Here is a 27,784-nt window from a genome sequence, read left to right as displayed (position 1 = left end):
AGGCATTACTCCCATTGAGGAATCTTCGCATGGTGACTGTTGTATTCAATCCCGATGCAATTTCTGTGTTTCATCAACACTCCGACAGTCCACAGATTACAGAATGCCACCAGATGAGCATCGGAAACTACTACTGGTCTTCCATTGAACGATCAAAGCGTAGACTCTTTGAGACATTACTCCCATGGAGGAAAGTGCGCATGGTGACTGTTGTAATCAATCCCGATGCAATTTCTGTGTTTCATCAACACTCTGATAGTCAACAGAATACAGAATGCCCCCAGATGTCCATCGGAAACTACTACTGGTCTTCCAGGGAACGATCAAAGCGTAGACTGTTTGAGACATTACTCCTGTGGATGAAGGTTCGCATGGTGACTGTTGTATTCAATCCCGACGCAATTTCTGTGTTTCATCAACACTCGGATAGTCCACAGATTACAGAATGCCACCAGATGTGCATCGGAAACTACTACTGGTCTTCCAGGGAACGATCAAAGCGTAGACTGTTTGAGACATACCTCCCGTGCAGGAAAGTGCGCATGGTGACTGTTGTATTCAATCCTGATGCAATTTCTGTGTTTCATCAACACTCAGTTAGTCCACAGATTTCAGAGTGCCTCCAGATTTGCATCGGAAACTACTACTGGTCTTCCAGGGAACGATCAAAGCGTAAACTCTGTGAGACATTACTCCCATGGAAGAAGGTAAGCATCGTGACTGTTGTATACAATCCCGATGCAAATTCTGTGTTTCATCAACGCTTTGAAGGTCAACAGATTACAGAATGCCTCCAGATGTGCATCGGAAACTACTACTGGTCTTCCAGGGATCGATCAATGCGTAGACTGTTTGAGACATTACTCCCATGGAGGAATCTTCGCATGGTGACTGTTGTATTCAATCCCGATGCAATTTCTGTGTTTCATCAACACTCCGACAGTCCACAGATTACAGAATGCCACCAGATGTGCATCGGTAACTACTACTGGTCTTCCATTGAACGATCAAAGCGTAGACTCTTTGAGACATTACCCCCATGGAGGAAAGTGCGCATTGTGACTGTTGTAATCAATCCCGATGCATTTTCTGTGTTTCATCAACACTCTGATAGTCCACAGATTACAGAATGCCTCCAGATGTCCATCGGAAACTACTACTGGTCTTCCAGGGAACGATCAAAGCGTAGACTGTTTGAGACATTACTCCTGTGGAAGAAGGTGCGCATGGTGACTGTTGTATTCAATCCCGACGCAATTTCTGTGTTTCATCAACACTCGGATAGTCCACAGATTACAGAATGCCACCAGATGTGCATCGGAAACTACTACTGGTCTTCCGGGGAACGATCAAAGCGTAGACTGTTTGAGACATAACTCCCATGGAGGAAAGTGCGCATGGTGACTGTTGTATTCAATCCCGATGCATTTTCCGTGTTTTATCAACACTCTGATAGTCTAAAGATTACAGAATGCCTCCAGATGTGCATCGGAAACTACTACTGGTCCTCCAGGGAACGATCAAAGCGTAGACTGTTTGAGACATTACTCCTGTGGAGGAAAATGCGCATGGTGACTGTTGTATTCAATCCCGATGCAATTTCTCTGTTTCATCAACACTCTGACAGTCCATAGATTACAGAATGCCACCAGATGTGCATCGGAAACTACTACTGGTCTTCCAGGGAACGATCAAAGCGTAGACTGTTTCAGACATTACTCCCATGGAGGGAAGTGCGGATGGTGACTGTTGTATTCAATCCCGATGCAATTTCTGTGTTTCATCAACAGTCTGATAGTCCACAGATTACAGAATGCCACCAGATGTGCATCGGAAACTACTACTGGTCTTCCAGGGAACGATTAAAGCGTAGACTGTTTGAGACATACATCCCGTGGAGGAAAGTGCGCATGGTGACTGTTGTATTCAATCCTGATGCAATTTCTGTGTTTCATCAACACTCAGTTAGTCCACAGATTACAGAATGACTCCAGATGTGCATCGGAAACTACTACTGGTCTTCCAGGGATCGATCAATGCGTAGACTGTTTGAGGCATTACTCCCATTGAGGAATCTTCGCATGGTGACTGTTGTATTCAATCCCGATGCAATTTCTGTGTTTCATCAACACTCCGACAGTCCACAGATTACAGAATGCCACCAGATGAGCATCGGAAACTACTACTGGTCTTCCATTGAACGATCAAAGCGTAGACTCTTTGAGACATTACTCCCATGGAGGAAAGTGCGCATGGTGACTGTTGTAATCAATCCCGATGCAATTTCTGTGTTTCATCAACACTCTGATAGTCAACAGATTACAGAATGCCCCCAGATGTCCATCGGAAACTACTACTGGTCTTCCAGGGAACGATCAAAGCGTAGACTGTTTGAGACATTACTCCTGTGGAAGAAGGTTCGCATGGTGACTGTTGTATTCAATCCCGACGCAATTTCTGTGTTTCATCAACACTCGGATAGTCCACAGATTACAGAATGCCACCAGATGTGCATCGGAAACTACTACTGGTCTTCCAGGGAACGATCAAAGCGTAGACTGTTTGAGACATACCTCCCGTGCAGGAAAGTGCGCATGGTGACTGTTGTATTCAATCCTGATGCAATTTCTGTGTTTCATCAACACTCAGTTAGTCCACAGATTTCAGAGTGCCTCCAGATTTGCATCGGAAACTACTACTGGTCTTCCAGGGAACGATCAAAGCGTAAACTCTGTGAGACATTACTCCCATGGAAGAAGGTAAGCATCGTGACTGTTGTATACAATGCCGATGCAAATTCTGTGTTTCATCAACGCTTTGAAGGTCAACAGATTACAGAATGCCTCCAGATGTGCATCGGAAACTACTACTGGTCTTCCAGGGATCGATCAATGCGTAGACTGTTTGAGACATTACTCCCATGGAGGAATCTTCGCATGGTGACTGTTGTATTCAATCCCGATGCAATTTCTGTGTTTCATCAACACTCCGACAGTCCACAGATTACAGAATGCCACCAGATGTGCATCGGTAACTACTACTGGTCTTCCATTGAACGATCAAAGCGTAGACTCTTTGAGACATTACCCCCATGGAGGAAAGTGCGCATTGTGACTGTTGTAATCAATCCCGATGCAATTTCTGTGTTTCATCAACACTCTGATAGTCCACAGATTACAGAATGCCCCCAGATGTCCATCGGAAACTACTACTGGTCTTCCAGGGAACGATCAAAGCGTAGACTGTTTGAGACATTACTCCTGTGGAAGAAGGTGCGCATGGTGACTGTTGTATTCAATCCCGACGCAATTTCTGTGTTTCATCAACACTCGGATAGTCCACAGATTACAGAATGCCACCAGATGTGCATCGGAAACTACTACTGGTCTTCCGGGGAACGATCAAAGCGTAGACTGTTTGAGACATAACTCCCATGGAGGAAAGTGCGCATGGTGACTGTTGTATTCAATCCCGATGCATTTTCCGTGTTTTATCAACACTCTGATAGTCTAAAGATTACAGAATGCCTCCAGATGTGCATCGGAAACTACTACTGGTCCTCCAGGGAACGATCAAAGCGTAGACTGTTTGAGACATTACTCCTGCGGAGGAAAATGCGCATGGTGACTGTTGTATTCAATCCCGATGCAATTTCTCTGTTTCATCAACACTCTGACAGTCCACAGATTACAGAATGCCACCAGATGTGCATCGGAAACTACTACTGGTCTTCCAGGGAACGATCAAAGCGTAGACTGTTTCAGACATTACTCCCATGGAGGGAAGTGCGGATGGTGACTGTTGTATTCAATCCCGTTGCAATTTCTGTGGTTCATCAACACTAAGTTAGTCCACAGATTTCAGAATGCCTCCAGATGTGCATCGGAAACTACTTCTGGTCTTCCAGGGAACGATCAAAGCGTAGACTGTATGAGACACTACTCCCATGGAGGAAAGTGCCCATGGTGACTGTTGTATTCAATCCCGATGCAATTTCTGTGTTTCATCAACACTCTGATAGTCCACAGATTACAGAATGCCACCAGATGTGCATCGGAAACTACTACTGGTCTTCCAGGGAACGATCAAAGCGTAGACTGTTTGAGACATAACTCCCATGGAGGAAAGTGCGCATGGTGACTGTTGTATTCAATCCCGATGCATTTTCTGTGTTTTATCAACACTCTGATAGTCCACAGATTACAGAAAGCCTCCATATGTGCATCGGATGCTACTACTGGTCTTCCAGGGAACGATCAAAGCGTAGACTGTTTGAGAATTACTCCTGTGGTGGGAAGTGCGCATGGTGACTGTTGTATTCAATCCCGATGCAATTTCTATGTTTCATCAACACTCTGATAGTCCACAGATTACAGAATGCCACCAGATGTGCATCGGAAACTACTACTGGTCTTCCAGTGAACGATCAAAGAGTAGACTGTTTGAGACATTACTCCCACGGAGGAAAGCGCGCATGGTGACTGTTGTATTCAATCCCGATACAATTTCTGAGTTTCATCAACAGTCTGATAGTCCACAGATTACAGATTGTCTCCAGATGTGCATCGGAAACTACCACTGGTCTTCCAGGGAACGATCGAAGCGTAGACTTTTTGAGACATTACTCAGGTTGAGGAAAGTGTGCATGGTGACTGTTGTATTCATTCCCGATGCAATTTCTGTGTTTCATCAACACTCTGATAGTCCACAGATTACAGAAAGCCACCAGATGTGCATCGGAAACTACTACTTGTCTTCCAGGGAACGATCAAAGAGTAGACTGTTTGAGACACTACTCTTGTGGAGGAAAGTGCACATGGTGACTCTTGTATTCAATCCCGATGCAATTTCTGAGTTTCATCAACACTCTGATAGTCCACAGATTACAGAATACCACCAGATGTGCATCGGAAACTACTGCTGGTCTTCCAGGGAACAATCAAAGCGTAGACTGTTTCAGACATTACTCCCATGGAGGAGAGTGCGGATGGTGACTGTTGCATTCCATCAAGATGCAATTTCTGTGTTTCATCAACAATCTGATAGTCCGCAGATAACAGAATTGCACCAGATGTGCATCGGAAACTACTACTGGTCTTCCAGGGAACGATCAAAGCGTACACTGTTTGAAACAATACTCCCGTGGAGGAAAGTCGTAAGGTGACTGTTGTATTCAATCCCGATGCAATTTCTGTGTTTCATCAACACTCTGATAGTCCACAGATTACAGAAAGCCTCCAGATGTGCATCGGAAACTACTACTGTACTTCCAGGGAACGATCAATGCGTAGACTGTCGGAGACATACCTCCCGTGGAGGAAAGTGCGAGTGGTGACGGTTGTATTCAATCACGATGCAATTTCTGTGTTTCATCATCACTCTGATAGTCCACAGATTACAGAAAGCCACCATATGTGCATCGGATGCTACTACTGGTCTTCCAGGGAACGATCAAAGCGTAGACTGTTTGAGAATTACTCCTGTGGTGGGAAGTGCGCATGGTGACTGTTGTATTCAATCCCGATGCAATTTCTATGTTTCATCAACACTCTGATAGTCCACAGATTACAGAATGCCACCAGATGTGCATCGGAAACTACTACTGGTCTTCCAGTGAACGATCAAAGAGTAGACTGTTTGAGACATTACTCCCACGGAGGAAAGCGCGCATGGTGACTGTTGTATTCAATCCCGATACAATTTCTGAGTTTCATAATCACTCTGATAGTCCACAGATTACAGAATGCCACCAGATGTGCATCGGAAACTACTACTGGTCTCCCAGGGATCCATCAAAGCGTAGACTGTTTCAGAGATTAATCTCATGGAGGAGAGTGCGGATAGTGACTGTTGTATTCAATCCCGATGCAATTTCTGTGTTTCATCAACACTCTGTTAGTCCACAGATTACAGAATGCCACCACATATGCATCGGAATCTACTACTGGTCCTCCAGGGAACGATCAAAACGTAGACAATTTGAGACATTACTCCCATGGAGGAAAGTGCGCATGGTGACTGTTGTATTCAATCCCGATGCAATTTCTGATTTTCATCAACAGTCTGATAGTCCACAGATTACAGATTGCCTCCAGATTTGCATCGGAAACTACCACTGGTCTTCCAGGGAACGATCGAAGCGTAGACTTTTTGAGACATTACTCAAGTTGAGGAAAGTGTGCATGGTGACTGTTGTATTCATTCCCGATGCAATTTCTGTGTTTCATCAACACTCTGATAGTCCACAGATTACAGAAAGCCACCAGATGTGCATCGGAAACTACTACTTGTCTTCCAGGGAACGATCAAAGAGTAGCCTGTTTGAGACACTACTCCCGTGGAGGAAAGTGCACATGGTGACTCTTGTATTAAATCCCGATGCAATTTCTGAGTTTCATCAACACTCTGATAGTCCACAGATTACAGAATACCACCAGATGTGCATCGGAAACTACTGCTGGTCTTCCAGGGAACAATCAAAGCGTAGACTGTTTCAGACATTACTCCCATGGAGGAGAGTGCGGATGGTGACTGTTGCATTCAATCAAGATGCAATTTCTGTGTTTCATCAACAATCTGATAGTCCGCAGATAACAGAATTGCACCAGATGTGCATCGGAAACTACTACTGGTCTTCCAGGGATCGATCAAAGCGTAGACTGTTTGAGACATTACTCCCGTGGAGGAAAGTGCGCATGGTGACTGTTGTATTCAATACCGATGCAATTTCTGTGTTTGATCAACACTCAGTTAGTCCACAGATTACGTAATGCCTCCAGATGTGCATCGGAAACTACTACTGGACTTTCAGGAAACGATCAAAGCGTAGACTGTTTGAGACATTACTCCCATGGAGGAAAGTGCGCATGGTGACTGTTGTACTCAATCCCGATTCAATTTCTGTGTGTCATTAACACTCTGATAGTCCACAGATTACAGAAAGCCACCAGATGTGCATCGGAAACTACTACTTGTCTTCCAGGGAACGATCAAAGAGTAGACTGTTTGAGACACAACTCCCGTGGAGGAAAGAGCGCATGGTGACTGTTGTATTCAATCCCGATGCAATTTCTGAGTTTCATCAACACTCTGATAGTCCACAGATTACAGAATACCACCAGATGTGCATCGGAAACTACTGCTGGGCTTCCAGGGAACAATGAAAGCGTAGACTCTTTCGGACATTACTCCCATGGAGGAGAGTGCGGATGGTGATTGTTCCATTCAATCAAGATGCATTTTCTGTGTTTCATCAACAATCTGATAGTCCACAGATTACAGAATGACACCAGATGTGCATCGGAAACTACTACTGGTCTTATAGGGAACGATCAAAGCGTACACTGTTTGACAAAATACTCCTGTGGAGAAAAGTGCTCATGGTGAATGTTGTATTCAATCCCGATGCAATTTCTGTGTTTCATCAACACTCTGGTAGTCCACAGATTACAGAATGCCACCAGATATGCATCGGAATCTACTACTGGTCCTCCAGGGAACGATCAAAGTGTAGACTGTTTGAGACTTTACTCCCATGGAGGAAAGTGCGCATGGTGACTGTTGTATTAAATCCCGATGCAATTTCTGTGTTTCATCAACACTCCGATAGTCCACAGATTACAGAATGCCACCAGATGTGCATCGGTAACTACTACTGGTCTTCCAGGGAACGATCAAAACGTAGACTGTTTGAGACATTACTCCCTTGGAGGAAAGTGCGCATGGTGACTGTTGTATTCAATCCCGATGCAATTTCTGTGTTTCATCAACAGTCTGATAGTCCACAAATTACAGATTGCCTCCAGAAGTGCATCGGAAACTACCACCGGTCTTCCAGGGAACGATCGAAGCGTAGACTTTTTGAGACATTACTCAAGTTGAGGAAAGTGTGCATGGTGACTGTTGTATTCATTCCCGATGCAAATTATGTGTTTCATTAACACTCTGATAGTCCACAGATTACAAAAAGCCACCAGATGTGCATCGGAAACTACTACTTGTCTTCCAGGGAACGATCAAAGAGTAGACTGTTTGAGACACTACTCCCGTGGAAGAAAGTGCATTTGGTGACTCTTGTATTCAATCCCGATGCAATTTCTGAGTTTCATCAACACTCTGATAGTCCACAGATTACAGAATGCCACCAGAAATGTGCATAGGAAACTACTACTGGTCTTCAAGGGAACGATAAAAGCGTACACTGTTTGAGACAATACTCCCGTGGAGGAAAGTCGCAAGGTGACTGTTGTATTCAATCCCGATGCAACTTCTGTGTTTCATCAACACTCTGACAGTCCGCAGATTACAGAATGCTACCAGATGTGCATCGGAAACTACTACTGGTCTTCCAGGGATCGATCAAAGCGTAGACTGTTTGAGACATAACACCCGAGGAGGAAAGTGCACATGGTGACTGTTGTATTCAATCCCGATGCAATTTCTGTGTTTCATCAACACTCTGATAGTCCACAGATTACAGAATGCCAAAAGAAATGTGCATCGGAAACTACTACTGGTCTTCCAGGGAACCATCCAAGCGTAGACTGTTTGAGAATTACTCCGTGGAGGAAAGTGCGCATGGTGACTGTTGTATTCAATCCCGATGCAATTACTGTGTTTCATCAACACTCTGATAGTCCACAGATTACAGAATGCCTCCAGATGTGCGTCGGAAACTACTACTGGTCTTCCAGGGAACGATCAAAGCGTAAACTCTTTGAGACAATACTCCCACGGAGGAGGGTAAGCATCGTGTCCGTTGTATACAATCCCGATGCAATTTCTGTATTTCATCAACACTCTGATACTCCATAGATTACAGAATGCCTCCAGATGTGCATCGGAAACTACTACTGGTCTTCCAGGGATCGATCAATGCGTTGACTGTTTGAGACATTACTCCCATGGAGGAAAGTTCGCATGGTGACTGTTGTATTGAATCCCGATGCAATTTCTGTGTTTCACCAACACTGATAGTCCACAGATTACAGAGTGCCTCCAGATGTGCATCGGAAACTACTACTGGTCTTAAAGGGAACGATCAAAGCGTAGGCTGTTTGAGACATTACTCCCATGGAGAAAGTGCGCATGGTGACTGTTGCATTCAATCAAGATGCATTTTCTGTGTTTCATCAACAATCTGATAGTCCACAGATTACAGAATGCCACCAGATGTGCATCGGAAACTACTACTGGTCTTCCAGGGATCGATCAAAGCGTAGACTGTTTGAGACATAACACCAGAGGAGGAAAGTGCGCATGGTGACTGTTGTATTCAATCCCGATGCAATTTCTCAGTTTCATCAACACTCTGATAGTCCACAGATTACAGAATACCACCAGATGAGCATCGGGAACTACTGCTGGGCTTCCAGGGAACAATCAAAGCGTAGACTGTTTCAGACATTACTCCCATGGAGGAAAGCGCGCATGGTGACTGTTGTATTCAATCCCGATACAATTTCTGAGTTTCATCATCACTCTGATAGTCCACAGATTACAGAATGCCACCAGATGTGCATCGGAAACTACTACTGATCTTAAAGGGAACGATCAAAGCGTAGACTGTTTCAGACATTACTCTCATGGAGGAGAGTGCGGATGGTGACTGTTGTATTCAATCCCGATGCAATTTCTGTGTTTCATCAACACTCTGGTAGTCCACAGATTACAGAATACCACCAGATATGCATCGGAATCTACTACAGGTCCTCCAGGGAACGATCAAAGCGTAGACTCTTTGAGACATTACTCCCCTGGAGGAAAGTGTGCATGGTGACTGTTGTATTCAATCCCGATGCAATTTCTGTGTTTCATCAACACTCTGATAGTCCACATATTACAGAATGCCACCAGATGTACATCGGTAACTACTACTGGTCTTCCAGGGAACGATCAAAACGTAGACTGTTTGAGACATTACTCCCATGGAGGAAAGTGCGCATGGTGATTGTTGTATTCAATCCCGATGCAATTTCTGTGTTTCATCAACAGTCTGATAGTCCACAGATTACAGAATGCCTCCAGATGTGCATCGGAAACTACCACTGGTCTTCCAGGGAACGGTCAAAGCGTAGACTGTTTGAGACATTACTCAAGTTGAGGAAAGTGTGCATGGTGACTGTTGTATTAATTCCCAATGCAATTTCTGTGTTTCATCAACACTCTGATAGTCCACAGATTACAGAATGCCTCCAGATGTGCATCGGAAACTACTACTTGTCTTCCAGGGAACGATCAAAGAGTTGACTGTTTGAGACACTACTCCCGTGGAGGAAAGTGCGCATGGTGACTGTTGTATACAATCCCGATGCAATTTCTGATTTTCATCAACAGTCTGATAGTCCACAGATTACAGATTGCCTCCAGATGTGCATCGGAAACTACCACTGGTCTTCCAGGGAACGATCGAAGCGTAGACTTTTTGAGACATTACTCAAGTTGAGGAAAGTGTGCATGGTGACTGTTGTATTCATTCCCGATGCAATTTCTGTGTTTCATCAACACTCTGATAGTCCACAGATTACAGAAAGCCACCAGATGTGCATCGGAAACTACTACTTGTCTTCCAGGGAACGATCAAAGAGTAGACTGTTTGAGACACTACTCCCGTGGAGGAAAGTGCACATGGTGACTCTTGTATTCAATCCCGATGCAATTTCTGAGTTTCATCAACACTCTGATAGTCCACAGATTACAGAATACCACCAGATGTGCATCGGAAACTACTGCTGGTCTTCCAGGGAACAATCAAAGCGTAGACTGTTTCAGACATTACTCCCATGGAGGAGAGTACGGATGGTGACTGTTGCATTCAATCAAGATGCAATTTCTGTGTTTCATCAACAATCTGATAGTCCGCAGATAACAGAATTGCACCAGATGTGCATCGGAAACTACTACTGGTCTTGCAGGGAACGATCAAAGCGTACACTGTTTGAGACAATACTCCCGTGGAGGAAAGTCGTAAGGTGACTGTTGTATTCAATCCCGATGCATTTTCTGTGTTTCATCAACACTCTGATAGTCCACAGATTACAGAATGCTACCAGATGTGCATCGGAAGCTACTACTGGTCTTCCAGGTAACGATCAAAGCGTAGACTGTTTGAGAATTACTCGCATGGAGGAAAGTGGCATTGTGAGTGTTGTATTCAATCCCGATGCAATTTCTGTGTTTCATCAACAGTCTGATAGTCCATAGATTGCAGAAAGCACCCAGATGTGCATCGGAAACTACTACTGGTATCCCAGCGAGCGATCAAAGCGTAGACTATTTGAGACATTACTCCCATTGAATAAAGTGCTCATGGTGACTGTTGTATTCTATCCCGATGCAATTTCTATGTTTCATCTACACTCTGATAGTCCACAGATTACAAAATGCCACCAGACGTGAATCGGAAACTACTACTTGTCTTCCAGGTAACGATCAAAGCGTAGACTGTTTGAGACATTACTCCCGTGGAGGAAAGTGCGCATGATGACTGTTGTATTCAATCCCGATGCAATTTCTGTGTTTCATCAACACTCTAATAGTCCACAGGTTACAGAATGCCACCAGATGTGCATCGGAAACTACTACTGGTCTTCCAGAGAACGATCAAATCGTAGACTGTTTCAGGCATTACTCCCATGGAGGAAATTGTGGATGTTGACTGTTCTATTCAATCCCGATGCAATTTCTGCGTTTCACCACTACTCCTATAGTCCACAGATTACAGAATGCCACCAGATGTGCATCGGAAAGTACTACTGGTCTTCCAGGGATCGATCAAAGCGTAGACTGTTTGAGAAATACCACCCATTTAGGAAAGTGCACATGATGACTGTTGTATTCAATCCCGATGCACTTCCTGTGTTTCAGCAACACTCTGATAGTCCACAGATTACAGAATGCCACCAGAAATGTGCATAGGAAACTACTACTTGTCTTCCAGGGAACGATCAAAGCGTAGACTGTTTGAGAATTACTCCGTGGAGGAAAGTGGGCATGGTGACTGTTGTATTCAATCCCGATGCAATTTCTATGTTTCATCAACACTCTGATAGTCCACAGATTACAGAATGCCACCAGATGTGCATCGGAAACTACTACTGGTCTTCCAGGGATCGATCAAAGCGTAGACTGTTTGAGACATACCACCCGAGGAGGAAAGTGCACATGGTGACTGTTGTATTCAATCCCGATGCAAATTCTGTGTTTCATCAACTCTCTGATAGTCCACAGATTAGAGAATGCCACCAGAAATGTGCATCGGAAACTAATACTTGTCTTCCAGGGAACCATCAATGCGTAGACTGTTTGAGAATTACTCCGTGGAGGAAAGTGCGCATGGTGACTGTTGTATTCAATCCCGGTGCAATTTCTGTGTTTCATCAACACTCTGATAGTCCACAGATTACAGAAAGCCACCAGATGTGCATTGGAAACTACTACTTGTCTCCCAGGGAACGATCAAAGAGTAGACTGTTTGAGAATTACTCCGTGGGGGAAAGTGGGCATGGTGACTGTTGTATGGAATCCCGATGCAATTTCTGTGTTTCATCAACACTCTGATAGTCCACAGATTACGTAATGCTTACAGATGTGCATCGGAAACTACTACTGGTCTTCCAGGAAACGATCAAAGCGTAGACTGTTTGAGACATTACTCCCATGGAGGAGAGTGCGGATAGTGACTGTTGCATTCAATCAAGATGCATTTTCTGTGTTTCATCAACAATCTGATAGTCCACAGATTACAGAATGCCACCAGATGTGCATCGGAAACTACTACTGGTCTTCCAGGGATCGATCAAAGCGTAGACTGTTTGAGACATAACACCCGAGGAGGAAAGTGCACATGGTGACTGTTGTATTCAATCCCGATGCAATTTCTGTGTTTCATCAACACTCTGATAGTCCACAGATTACAGAATGCCACCAGAAATGTGCATCGGAAACTACTACTGGTCTTCCAGGGAACCATCCAAGCGTAGACTGTTTGAGAATTACTCCGTGGAGGAAAGTGCGCATGGTGACTGTTGTATTCAATCCCGATGCAATTACTGTGTTTCATCAACACTCTGATAGTCCACAGATTACAGAATGCCTCCAGATGTGCGTCGGAAACTACTACTGGTCTTCCAGGGAACGATCAAAGCGTAAACTCTTTGAGACAATACTCCCACGGAGGAGGGTAAGCATCGTGTCTGTTGTATACAATCCCGATGCAATTTCTGTATTTCATCAACACTCTGATACTCCATAGATTTCAGAATGCCTCCAGATGTGCATCGGAAACTACTACTGGTCTTCCAGAGATCGATCAATGCGTAGACTGTTTGAGACATTTCTCCCATGGAGGAAAGTTCGCATGGTGACTGTTGTATTGAATCCCGATGCAATTTCTGTGTTTCACCAACACTGATAGTCCACAGATTACAGAATGCCTCCAGCTGTGCATCGGAAACTACTACTAGTCTTCCAGGGAACGATCAAAGCGTAGACTGTTTGAGACATTACTCCCATGGAGGAAAGTGCGCATGGTGACTGTTGTATTCAATCCCGACGCAATATCTGTGTGTCATCAACACTCTGATAGTCCACAGATTACAGAAAGCCACCAGATGTGCATCGGAAACTACTACTTGTCTTCCAGGGAACGATCAAAGAGTAGACTGTTTGAGACACTACTCCCGTGGAGGAAAGTGCGTATGGTGACTGTTGTATTCAATCCCGATGCAATATCTGAGTTTCATCAACACTTTGATAGTCCACAGACTACAGAATACCACCAGATGTGCATCGGATACTACTGCTGGGCTTCCAGGGAACAATCAATGCGTAGACTGTTTCAGACATTACTCCCATGGAGGAGAGTGCGGATAGTGACTGTTGCATTCAATCAAGATGCATTTTCTGTGTTTCATCAACAATCTGATAGTCCACAGATTACAGAATGCCACTAGATGTGCATCGGAAACTACTACTGGTCTTCCAGGGATCGATCAAAGCGTAGACTGTTTGAGACATAACACCCGAGGAGGAAAGTGCACATGGTGACTGTTGTATTCAATCCCGATGCAATTTCTGTGTTTCATCAACACTCTGATAGTCCACAGATTACAGAATGCCACCATAAATGTGCATCGGAAACTACTACTGGTCTTCCAGGGAACCATCCAAGCGTAGACTGTTTGAGAATTACTCCGTGGAGGAAAGTGCGCATGGTGACTGTTGTATTCAATCCCGATGCAATTACTGTGTTTCATCAACACTCTGATAGTCCACAGATTACAGAATGCCTCCAGATGTGCGTCGGAAACTACTACTGGTCTTCCAGGGAACGATCAAAGCGTAAACTCTTTGAGACAATACTCCCACGGAGGAGGGTAAGCATCGTGTCCGTTGTATACAATCCCGATGCAATTTCTGTATTTCATCAACACTCTGATACTCCATAGATTACAGAATGCCTCCAGATGTGCATCGGAAACTACTACTGGTCTTCCAGGGATCGATCAATGCGTTGACTGTTTGAGACATTACTCCCATGGAGGAAAGTGCGCATGGTGACTGTTGTATTCAATCCCGACGCAATATCTGTGTGTCATCAACACTCTGATAGTCCACAGATTACAGAAAGCCACCAGATGTGCATCGGAAACTACTACTTGTCTTCCAGGGAACGATCAAAGAGTAGACTGTTTGAGACACTACTCCCGTGGAGGAAAGTGCGTATGGTGACTGTTGTATTCAATCCCGATGCAATATCTGAGTTTCATCAACACTTTGATAGTCCACAGACTACAGAATACCACCAGATGTGCATCGGATACTACTGCTGGGCTTCCAGGGAACAATCAATGCGTAGACTGTTTCAGACATTACTCCCATGGAGGAGAGTGCGGATAGTGACTGTTGCATTCAATCAAGATGCATTTTCTGTGTTTCATCAACAATCTGATAGTCCACAGATTACAGAATGCCACTAGATGTGCATCGGAAACTACTACTGGTCTTCCAGGGATCGATCAAAGCGTAGACTGTTTGAGACATAACACCCGAGGAGGAAAGTGCACATGGTGACTGTTGTATTCAATCCCGATGCAATTTCTGTGTTTCATCAACACTCTGATAGTCCACAGATTACAGAATGCCACCATAAATGTGCATCGGAAACTACTACTGGTCTTCCAGGGAACCATCCAAGCGTAGACTGTTTGAGAATTACTCCGTGGAGGAAAGTGCGCATGGTGACTGTTGTATTCAATCCCGATGCAATTACTGTGTTTCATCAACACTCTGATAGTCCACAGATTACAGAATGCCTCCAGATGTGCGTCGGAAACTACTACTGGTCTTCCAGGGAACGATCAAAGCGTAAACTCTTTGAGACAATACTCCCACGGAGGAGGGTAAGCATCGTGTCCGTTGTATACAATCCCGATGCAATTTCTGTATTTCATCAACACTCTGATACTCCATAGATTACAGAATGCCTCCAGATGTGCATCGGAAACTACTACTGGTCTTCCAGGGATCGATCAATGCGTTGACTGTTTGAGACATTACTCCCATGGAGGAAAGTTCGCATGGTGACTGTTGTATTGAATCCCGATGCAATTTCTGTGTTTCACCAACACTGATAGTCCACAGATTACAGAGTGCCTCCAGATGTGCATCGGAAACTACTACTGGTCTTAAAGGGAACGATCAAAGCGTAGGCTGTTTGAGACATTACTCCCATGGAGAAAGTGCGCATGGTGACTGTTGCATTCAATCAAGATGCATTTTCTGTGTTTCATCAACAATCTGATAGTCCACAGATTACAGAATGCCACCAGATGTGCATCGGAAACTACTACTGGTCTTCCAGGGATCGATCAAAGCGTAGACTGTTTGAGACATAACACCAGAGGAGGAAAGTGCACATGGTGACTGTTGTATTCAATCCCGATGCAATTTCTTAGTTTCATCAACACTCTGATAGTCCACAGATTACAGAATACCACCAGATGTGCATCGGGAACTACTGCTGGGCTTCCAGGGAACAATCAAAGCGTAGACTGTTTCAGACATTACTCCCATGGAGGAAAGCGCGCATGGTGACTGTTGTATTCAATCCCGATACAATTTCTGAGTTTCATCATCACTCTGATAGTCCACAGATTACAGAATGCCACCAGATGTGCATCGGAAACTACTACTGATCTTAAAGGGAACGATCAAAGCGTAGACTGTTTCAGACATTACTCTCATGGAGGAGAGTGCGGATGGTGACTGTTGTATTCAATCCCGATGCAATTTCTGTGTTTCATCAACACTCTGATAGTCCACATATTACAGAATGCCACCAGATGTACATCGGTAACTACTACTGGTCTTCCAGGGAACGATCAAAACGTAGACTGTTTGTGACATTACTCCCATGGAGGAAAGTGCGCATGGTGATTGTTGTATTCAATCCCGATGCAATTTCTGTGTTTCATCAACAGTCTGATAGTCCACAGATTACAGAATGCCTCCAGATGTGCATCGGAAACTAACACTGGTCTTCCAGGGAACGGTCAAAGCGTAGACTGTTTGAGACATTAATCAAGTTGAGGAAAGTGTGCATGGTGACTGTTGTATTAATTCCCAATGCAATTTCTGTGTTTCATCAACACTCTGATAGTCCACAGATTACAGAATGCCTCCAGATGTGCATCGGAAACTACTACTTGTCTTCCAGGGAACGATCAAAGAGTTGACTGTTTGAGACACTACTCCCGTGGAGGAAAGTGCGCATGGTGACTGTTGTATTCAATCCCGATGCAATTTCTGATTTTCATCAACAGTCTGATAGTCCACAGATTACAGATTGCCTCCAGATGTGCATCGGAAACTACCACTGTTCTTCCAGGGAACGATGGAAGCGTAGACTTTTTGAGACATTACTCAAGTTGAGGAAAGTGTGCATGGTGACTGTTGTATTCATTCCCGATGCAATTTCTGTGTTTCATCAACACTCTGATAGTCCACAGATTACAGAAAGCCACCAGATGTGCATCGGAAACTAATACTTGTCTTCCAGGGAACGATCAAAGAGTAGACTGTTTGAGACACTACTCCCGTGGAGGAAAGTGCACATGGTGACTCTTGTATTCAATCCCGATGCAATTTCTGAGTTTCATCAACACTCTGATAGTCCACAGATTACAGAATACCACCAGATGTGCATCGGAAACTACTGCTGGTCTTCCAGGGAACAATCAAAGCGTAGACTGTTTCAGACATTACTCCCATGGAGGAGAGTACGGATGGTGACTGTTGCATTCAATCAAGATGCAATTTCTGTGTTTCATCAACAATCTGATAGTCCGCAGATAACAGAATTGCACCAGATGTGCATCGGAAACTACTACTGGTCTTCCAGGGAACGATCAAAGCGTACACTGTTTGAGACAATACTCCCGTGGAGGAAAGTCGTAAGGTGACTGTTGTATTCAATCCCGATGCATTTTCTGTGTTTCATCAACACTCTGATAGTCCACAGATTACAGAATGCTACCAGATGTGCATCGGAAGCTACTTCTGGTCTTCCAGGTAACGATCAAAGCGTAGACTGTTTGAGAATTACTCGCATGGAGGAAAGTGGCATTGTGAGTGTTGTATTCAATCCCGATGCAATTTCTGTGTTTCATCAACAGTCTGATAGTCCATAGATTGCAGAAAGCACCCAGATGTGCATCGGAAACTACTACTGGTCTCCCAGCGAGCGATCAAAGCGTAGACTATTTGAGACATTACTCCCATTGAAGAAAGTGCTCATGGTGACTGTTGTATTCTATCCCGATGCAATTTCTATGTTTCATCTACACTCTGATAGTCCACAGATTACAAAATGCCACCAGACGTGAATCGGAAACTACTACTTGTCTTCCAGGTAACGATCAAAGCGTAGACTGTTTGAGACATTACTCCCGTGGAGGAAAGTGCGCATGATGACTGTTGTATTCAATCCCGATGCAATTTCTGTGTTTCATCAACACTCTAATAGTCCACAGGTTACAGAATGCCACCAGATGTGCATCGGAAACTACTACTGGTCTTCCAGAGAACGATCAAATCGTAGACTGTTTCAGGCATTACTCCCATGGAGGAAATTGTGGATGTTGACTGTTCTATTCAATCCCGATGCAATTTCTGCGTTTCACCACCACTCCTATAGTCCACAGATTACAGAATGCCACCAGGTGTGCATCGGAAAGTACTACTGGTCTTCCAGGGATCGATCAAAGCGTAAACTGTTTGAGAAATACCACCCATTTAGGAAAGTGCACATGATGACTGTTGTATTCAATCCCGATGCACTTCCTGTGTTTCAGCAACACTCTGATAGTCCACAGATTACAGAATGCCACCAGAAATGTGCATAGGAAACTACTACTTGTCTTCCAGGGAACGATCAAAGCGTAGACTGTTTGAGAATTACTCCGTGGAGGAAAGTGGGCATGGTGACTGTTGTATTCAATCCCGATGCAATTTCTATGTTTCATCAACACTCTGATAGTCCACAGATTACAGAATGCCACCAGATGTGCATCGGAAACTACTACTGGTCTTCCAGGGATCGATCAAAGCGTAGACTGTTTGAGACATACCACCCGAGGAGGAAAGTGCACATGGTGACTGTTGTATTCAATCCCGATGCAAATTCTGTGTTTCATCAACTCTCTGATAGTCCACAGATTAGAGAATGCCACCAGAAATGTGCATCGGAAACTAATACTGGTCTTCCAGGGAACCATCAAGGCGTAGACTGTTTGAGAATTACTCCGTGGAGGAAAGTGCGCATGGTGACTGTTGTATTCAATCCCGGTGCAATTTCTGTGTTTCATCAACACTCTGATAGTCCACAGATTACAGAAAGCCACCAGATGTGCATTGGAAACTACTACTTGTCTCCCAGGGAACGATCAAAGAGTAGACTGTTTGAGAATTACTCCGTGGGGGAAAGTGGGCATGGTGACTGTTGTATGGAATCCCGATGCAATTTCTGTGTTTCATCAACACTCTGATATTCCACAGATTACGTAATGCTTACAGATGTGCATCGGAAACTTCTACTGGTCTTCCAGGAAACGATCAAAGCGTAGACTGTTTGAGACATTACTCCCATGGAGGAAAGTGCGCATGGTGACTGTTGTACTCAATCCCGATTCAATTTCTGTGTGTCATTAACACTCTGATAGTCCACACATTACAGAAAGCCACCAGATGTGCATCGGAACTACTACTTGTCTTCCAGGGAACGATCAAAGACTAGACTGTTTGAGACACAACTCCCGTGGAGGAAAGTGCGCATGGTGACAGTTGTATTCAATCCCGATGCAATTTCTGAGTTTCATCAACACTCAGATAGTCCACAGATTACAGAATACCACCAGATGTGCATCGGAAACTACTGCTGGGCTTCCAGGGAACAATGAAAGCGTAGACTCTTTCGGACATTACTCCTATGGAGGAGAGTGCGGATGGTGATTGTTCCATTCAATCAAGATGCATTTTCTGTGTTTCATCAACAATCTGATAGACCACAGATTACAGAATGACACCAGATGTGCATCGGAAACTACTACTGGTCTTATAGGGAACGATCAAAGCGTACACTGTTTGACAAAATACTCCTGTGGAGAAAAGTGCTCATGGTGAATTTTGTAATCAATCCCGATGCAATTTCTGTGTTTCATCAACACTCTGGTAGTCCACAGATTACAGAATGCCACCAGATATGCATCGGAATCTACTACTGGTCCTCCAGGGAACGATCAAAGTGTAGACTGTTTGAGACTTTATTCCCATGGTGGAAAGTGCGCATGGTGACTGTTGTATTCAATCCCGATGCAATTTCTGTGTTTCATCAACACTCCGATAGTCCACAGATTACAGAATGCCACCAGATGTGCATCGGTAGCTACTACTGGTCTTCCAGGGAACGATCAAAACGTAAACTGTTTGAGACATTACTCCCTTGGAGGAAAGTGCGCATGGTGACTGTTGTATTCAATCCCGATGCAATTTCTGTGTTTCATCAACAGTCTGATAATCCACAAATTACAGATTGCCTCCAGATGTGCATCGGAAACTACCACTGGTCTTCCAGGGAACGATCGAAGCGTAGACTTTTTGAGACATTACTGAAGTTGAGGAAAGTGTGCATGGTGACTGTTGTATTCATTCCCGATGCAAATTCTGTGTTTCATCAACACTCTGATAGTCCACAGATTACAAAAAGCCACCAGATGTGCATCGGAAACTACTACTTGTCTTCCAGGGAACGATCAAAGAATAGACTGTTTGAGACACTACTCCCGTGGAAGAAAGTGCATTTGGTGACTCTTGTATTCAATCCCGATGCAAGTTCTGAGTTTCATCAACACTCTGATAGTCCACAGATTACAGAATGCCACCAGAAATGTGCATAGGAAACTACTACGGGTCTTCCAGGGAACGATAAAAGCGTACACTGTTTGAGACAATACTCCCGTGGAGGAAAGTCGCAAGGTGACTGTTGTATTCAATCCCGATGCAACTTCTGTGTTGCATCAACACTCTGACAGTCCGCAGATTACAGAATGCTACCAGATGTGCATCGGAAGCTACTACTGGTGTTCCAGGTAACGATCAAAGCGTAGACTGTTTGAGAATTACTCGCATGGAGGAAAGTGGCATTGTGAGTGTTGTATTCAATCCCGATGCAATATCTGTGTTTCATCAACAATCTGATAGTCCATAGATTGCAGAAAGCACCCAGATGTGCATCGGAAACTACTACTGGTTTCCCAGCGAACGATCAAAGCGTAGACTATTTGAGACATTACTCCCATTGAGGAAAGTGCTCATGGTGACTGTTGTATTCTATCCCGATGCAATTTCTATGTTTCATTTACACTCTGATAGTCCACAGATTACAAAATGCCACCAGACGTGAATCGGAAACTACTACTTGTCTTCCAGGTAACGATCAAAGCGTAGACTGTTTGAGACATTACTCCAGTGGAGGAAAGTGCGCATGGTGACTGTTGTATTCAATCCCGATGCAATTTCTGTGTTTCATCAACACTCTTATAGTCCACAGGTTACAGAATGCCATCAGATGTGCATCGGAAACTACTACTGGTCTTCCAGGGAACGATCAAATCGTAGACTGTTTCAGACATTACTCCCATGGAGGAAAATGCGGATGGTGACTGTTCTATTCAATCCCCATTCAATTTCTGCATTTCATCACCACTCCTATAGTCCACAGATTAAAGAATGCCACCAGATGTGCATCGGAAACTACTACTGGTCTTCCAGGGATCGATCAAAGCGTAGACAGTTTGAGAATTACTCCGTGGAGGAAAGTGGGCATGGTGACTGTTGTATTCAATACCGATGCGATTTCTATGTTTCATCAACACTCTGATAGTCCACAGATTACAGAATGCCACCAGATGTGCATCGGAAACTTCTACTGGTCTCCCAGGGATCGATCAAAGCGTAGACTGATTGAGACATACCACCCGAGGAGGAAAGTACACATGGTGACTGTTGTATTCAATCCCGATGCAAATTCTGTGTTTCATCATCTCTCTGATAGTCCACAGATTACAGAATGCCACCAGAAATGTGCATCGGAAACTACTACTGGTCTTCCAGGGAACCATCAAAGCGTAGACCGTTTGAGAATTACTCCGTGGAGGAAAGTGCGCATGGTGACTGTTGTATTCAATCCCGATGCAATTTCTGTGTTTCATCAACACTCGGATAGTCCACAGATTACAGAATGCCTCCAGATGTGCATCGGAAACTACTGCTGGATATCCAGGGAACGATAAAAGCGTAAACTCTTTGAGACATTACTCCCATGGAGGAAGGTAAGCATCGTGTCTGTTGTATGCAATCCCGATGCAATTTCTGTATTTCATCAACACTCTGATACTCCATAGATTTCAGAATGCCTCCAGATGTGCATCGGAAACTACTACTGGTCTTCCAGAGATCGATCAATGCGTAGACTGTTTGAGACATTACTCCCATGGAGGAGAGTGCGGATAGTGACTGTTGCATTCAATCAAGATGCATTTTCTGTGTTTCATCAACAATCTGATAGTCCACAGATTACAGAATGCCACCAGATGTGCATCGGAAACTACTACTGGCCTTCCAGGGATCGATCAAAGCGTAGACTGTTTGAGACATAACACCCGAGGAGGAAAGTGCACATGGTGACTGTTGTATTCAATTCCGATGCAATTTCTGTGTTTCATCAACACTCTGATAGTCCACAGATTACAGAATGCCCCCAGAAATGTGCATCGGAAACTACTACTGGTCTTCCAGGGAACCATCCAAGCGTAGACTGTTTGAGAATTACTCCGTGGAGGGAAGTGCGCATGGTGACTGTTGTATTCAATCCCGATGCAATTACTGTGTTTCATCAACACTCTGATAGTCCACAGATTACAGAATGCCTCCAGATGTGCGTCGGAAACTACTACTGGTCTTCCAGGGAACGATCAAAGCGTAAACTCTTTGAGACAATACTCCCACGGAGGAGGGTAAGCATCGTGTCCGTTGTATACAATCCCGATGCAATTTCTGTATTTCATCAACACTCTGATACTCCATAGATTACAGAATGCCTCCAGATGTGCATCGGAAACTACTACTGGTCATCCAGGTATCGATCAATGCGTTGACTGTTTGAGACATTACTCCCATGGAGGAAAGTTCGCATGGTGACTGTTGTATTGAATCCCGATGCAATTTCTGTGTTTCACAAACACTGATAGTCCACAGATTACAGAGTGCCTCCAGATGTGCATCGGAAACTACTACTGGTCTTAAAGGGAACGATCAAAGCGTAGGCTGTTTGAGACATTACTCCCATGGAGAAAGTGCGCATGGTGACTGTTACATTCAATCAAGATGCATTTTCTGTGTTTCATCAACAATCTGATAGTCCACAGATTACAGAATGCCACCAGATGTGCATCGGAAACTACTACTGGTCTTCCAGGGATCGATCAAAGCGTAGACTGTTTGAGACAATACTCCTGTGGAGGAAAGTGCGCATGGTGACTGTTGTATTCAATTCCGATGCAATTTCTGTGTTTCATCAACACTCTGATAGTCCACAGATTACAGAATACCACCAGATGTGCATCGGGAACTACTGCTGGGCTTCCAGGGAACAATCAAAGCGTAGACTGTTTCAGACATTACTCCCATGGAGGAAAGCGCGCATGGTGACTGTTGTATTCAATCCCGATACAATTTCTGTGTTTCATCAACAGTCTGATAGTCCACAGATTACAGAATGCCTCCAGATGTGCATCGGAAACTACCACTGGTCTTCCAGGGAACGATCAAAGCGTAGACTGTTTCAGACATTACTCTCATGGAGGAGAGTGCGGATGGTGACTGTTGTATTCAATCCCGATGCAATTTCTGTGTTTCATCAACACTCTGGTAGTCCACAGATTACAGAATACCACCAGATATGCATCGGAATCTACTACAGGTCCTCCAGGGAACGATCAAAGCGTAGACTGTTTGAGACATTACTCCCCTGGAGTAAAGTGTGCATGGTGACTGTTGTATTCAATCCCGATGCAATTTCTGTGTTTCATCAACACTCTGATAGTCCACATATTACAGAATGCCACCAGATGTACATCGGTAACTACTACTGGTCTTCCAGGGAACGATCAAAACGTAGACTGTTTGAGACATTACTCCCATGGAGGAAAGTGCGCATGGTGATTGTTGTATTCAATCCCGATGCAATTTCTGTGTTTCATCAACAGTCTGATAGTCCACAGATTACAGAATGCCTCCAGATGTGCATCGGAAACTACCACTGGTCTTCCAGGGAACGGTCAAAGCGTAGACTGTTTGAGACATTACTCAAGTTGAGGAAAGTGTGCATGGTGACTGTTGTATTCATTCCCAATGCAATTTCTGTGTTTCATCAACACTCTGATAGTCCACAGATTACAGAATGCCTCCAGATGTGCATCTGAAACTACTACTTGTCTTCCAGGGAACGATCAAAGAGTTGACTGTTTGAGACACTACTCCCGTGGAGGAAAGTGCGCATGGTGACTGTTGTATTCAATCCCGATGCAATTTCTGAGTTTCATCAACACTTTGATAGTCCACAGATTACAGAATACTACCAGATGTGCATCGGATAGTACTGCTGGGCTTCCAGGGAACAATCAATGCGTAGACTGTTTCAGACATTACTCCCATGGAGGAGAGTGCGGATGGTGACTGTTGCATTCAATCAAGATGCATTTTCTGTGTTTCATCAACAATCTGATAGTCCACAGATTACAGAATGACACCAGATGAGCATCGGTAACTACTACTGGTCTTCCAGGGAACGATCAAAACGTAGACTGTTTGAGACATTACTCCCATGGAGGAAAGTGCGCATGGTGATTGTTGTATTCAATCCCGATGCAATTACTGTGTTTCATCAACAGTCTGATAGTCCACAGATTACAGATTGCCTCCAGATGCGCATCGGAAACTACCACTGGTCTTCCAGGGAACGGTCAAAGCGTAGACTGTTTGAGAGATTACTCAAGTTGAGGAAAGTGTGCATGGTGACTGTTGTAATCATTCCCGATGCAATTTCTGTGTTTCATCAACACTCTGATAGTCCACAGATTACAGAAAGCCACCAGATGTGCATCGGAAACTACTACTGGTCTTCCAGGGATCGATCAAAGCGTAGACTGTTTGAGAATTACTCCGTGGAGGAAAGTGGGCATGGTGACTGTTGTATTCAATCCCGATGCAATTTCTGTGTTTCATCAACACTCTGATAGTCCACAGATTTCAGAATGCCTCCAGATGTGCATCGGAAACTACTACTGGTCTTCCAGGGAACGATCAAAGCGTAGACTGTTTGAGTCATTACTCCCGTGGAGGAAAGTGCGCATGGTGACTGTTGTATTCAATCCCGATGCAATTTCTGTGTTTCATCAACACTTGGATAATCCACAGATTACGGAATGCCACCAGATGTGCATCGGAAACTACTACTGGTCTTCCAGGGAACGATCAAAGCGTAGACTGTTTGAGTCATTACTCCCGTGGAGGAAAGTGCGCATGGTGACTTTTGTTTTCAATCCCGATGCAATTTCTGTGTTTCATGAACACTCTGATAGTCCACAGAATACAGAATGCCACCAGATGTGGATCGGAAACTACCACTGGTCTTCCATTGGAAGATTAAAGCTTAGACTGTTTGTGACATTACTCCCATGGAGGAAAGTACGCATGGTGACTGTTGTATTCAATCCCGATGCAATTTCTGAGTTTCATCACCAGTCTGATAGTCCACAGATTACAGTTTGCCTCCAGATGTGCATCGGAAACTACCACTGGTCTTCCAGGGAACGATCAAAGCGTAGACTGTTTGAGACATTACTCCCGTGGAGGAAAGTGCACATGGTGACTGTTGTATTCAATCCCGATGCAATTTCTCTGTTTCATCAACACTCTGATAGTCCACAGATTACAGAATGCCACCAGAAATGTGCATCGGAAACTACTACTGGTCTTCCAGGGAACCATCAAAGCGTAGACTGTTTGAGAATTACTCCGTGGAGGAAAGTGCGCATGGTGACTGTTGTATTCAATCCCGATGCAATTTCTGTGTTTAATCAACACTCTGATAGTCCACAGATTACAGAACGCCTCCAGATGTGCGTCGGAAACTACTACTGGTCTTCCAGGGAACGATCAAAGCGTAAACTCTTTGAGACAATAATCCCACGGAGGAAGGTAAGCATCGTGTCTGTTGTATACAATCCCGATGCAATTTCTGTATTTTATCAACACTCTGATACTCCATAGATTACAGAATGCCTCCAGATGTGCATCGGAAACTACTACTGGTCTTCCAGGGATCGATCAAAGCGTAGACTGTTTGAGACATACCACCCGAGGAGGAAAGTGCACATGGTGACTGTTGTATTCAATCCCGATGCACTTTCTGAGTTTCATCAACACTCTGGTAGTCCACAGATTACAGAATGCCACCAGATGTACATCGGTAACTACTACTGGTCTTCCAGGGAACGATCAAAACGTAGATTGTTTGAGACATTACTCCCATGGAGGAAAGTGCGCATGGTGAGTGTTTTATTCAATCCCGAAGCAATTTCTCTGTTTCATCAACAGTCTGATAGTCCACAGATTACAGATTGCCTCCAGATGTGCATCGGAAACTACCACTGGTCTTCCAGGGAACGGTCAATGCGTAGACTGTTTAAGACATTACTCAAGTTGATGAAAGTGTGCATGGTGACTGTTGTATTCATTCCCGATGCAATTTCTGTGTTTCATCAACACTCTGATAGTCCACAGATTACAGAAAGCCACCAGATGTATATCGGAAACTATTACTGGTCTTCCAGGGATCGATCAAAGCGTAGACTGTTTGAGACATACCACCCGAGGAGGAAAGTGCACATGGTGACTGTTGTATTCAATCCCGATGCAATTTCTGTGGTTCATCAACACTCTGATAGCCCACAGATTTAAGAATGCCCCCAGATGTGCATCGGAAACTACTACTGGTCTTCCAGGGAACGATCAAAGCGTAGACTGTTTGAGACATTACTCCCACGGAGGAAAGTGCGCATGGTGACTGTTGTATTCAATCCCGATGCAATTTCTGTGTTTCATCAACACTCTGATAGTCCACAGATTACAGAATGCCTCCAGATGTGCATCGGAAACTACTACTGGTTTTCCAGGGAACGATCAAAGCGTAGACTCTTTGAGACGTTACTCACATGGATTAAAGTGCGCATGGTGACTGTTGTATTCAATCCGGATGCAATTTGTGTGTTACATCAACACTCTGATAGTCCCTAGATTAGATAATGCCTCCACATGTGCATCGGAAACTACTACTGGTCTTCCAGGGAACGATCAAAACGTTGACTGTTAGAGACATTACTCCCATGGAGGAAAATGCGCATGGTGACTGTTGTATTCAATCCCGATGCAATTTCTGTGTTTCATCAACACTCTGATAGTCCACAGATTACAGAATGCCACCAGATGTGCATCGGAAACTACTACTGGACTTCCAGGGAACGATCAAAGAGTAGACTGTTCGAGACATTACTCCCATGGAGGAAAGTGCGCACGGTGGCTGTTGTATTTAATCCCGATACAATTTCTGAGTTTCATCAACTCTCTGATAGTCCACAGATCAAAGAATGCCACCAGATGTGCATCGGAAACTATTACTGGTCTTTCAGGGAATGATCAAAACGTAGACTGTTTCAGACTTTACTCTCATGGAGGAGAGTGCGGATGGTGACTGTTGTATTCAATCAAGATGCAATTTCTGTGTTTCATCAACACTCTGATAGTCCACAGGCTACAGAATGCCACCAGATGTGCATCGGAAACTACTACTGGTCTTCCAGGGATCGATCAAAGCGTAGACTGTTTGAGACGTACCACCCGAGGAGGAAAGTGCACATGGTGACTGTTGTATTCAATCCCGATGCAATTTCTGTGATTCATCAACACTCTGATAGTCCACAGATTACAGAATGCCACCAGAAATGTGCATCGGAAACTGCTACTTTTCTTCGAGGGAACCATCAAAACGTAGACTGTTTGAGAATTATTCCGTGGAGGAAAGTGGGCATGGTTACTGTTGTATTCAATCCCGATGCAATTTCTGTGTTTCATCAACACTCTGATAGTCCACAGATTTCAGAATGCCTCC

Source organism: Schistocerca gregaria, unplaced genomic scaffold (assembly GCF_023897955.1).
Source record: "Schistocerca gregaria isolate iqSchGreg1 unplaced genomic scaffold, iqSchGreg1.2 ptg000169l, whole genome shotgun sequence".
NCBI lineage: Eukaryota > Metazoa > Arthropoda > Insecta > Orthoptera > Acrididae > Schistocerca > Schistocerca gregaria.
This window is presented reverse-complemented; position numbering follows the sequence as displayed.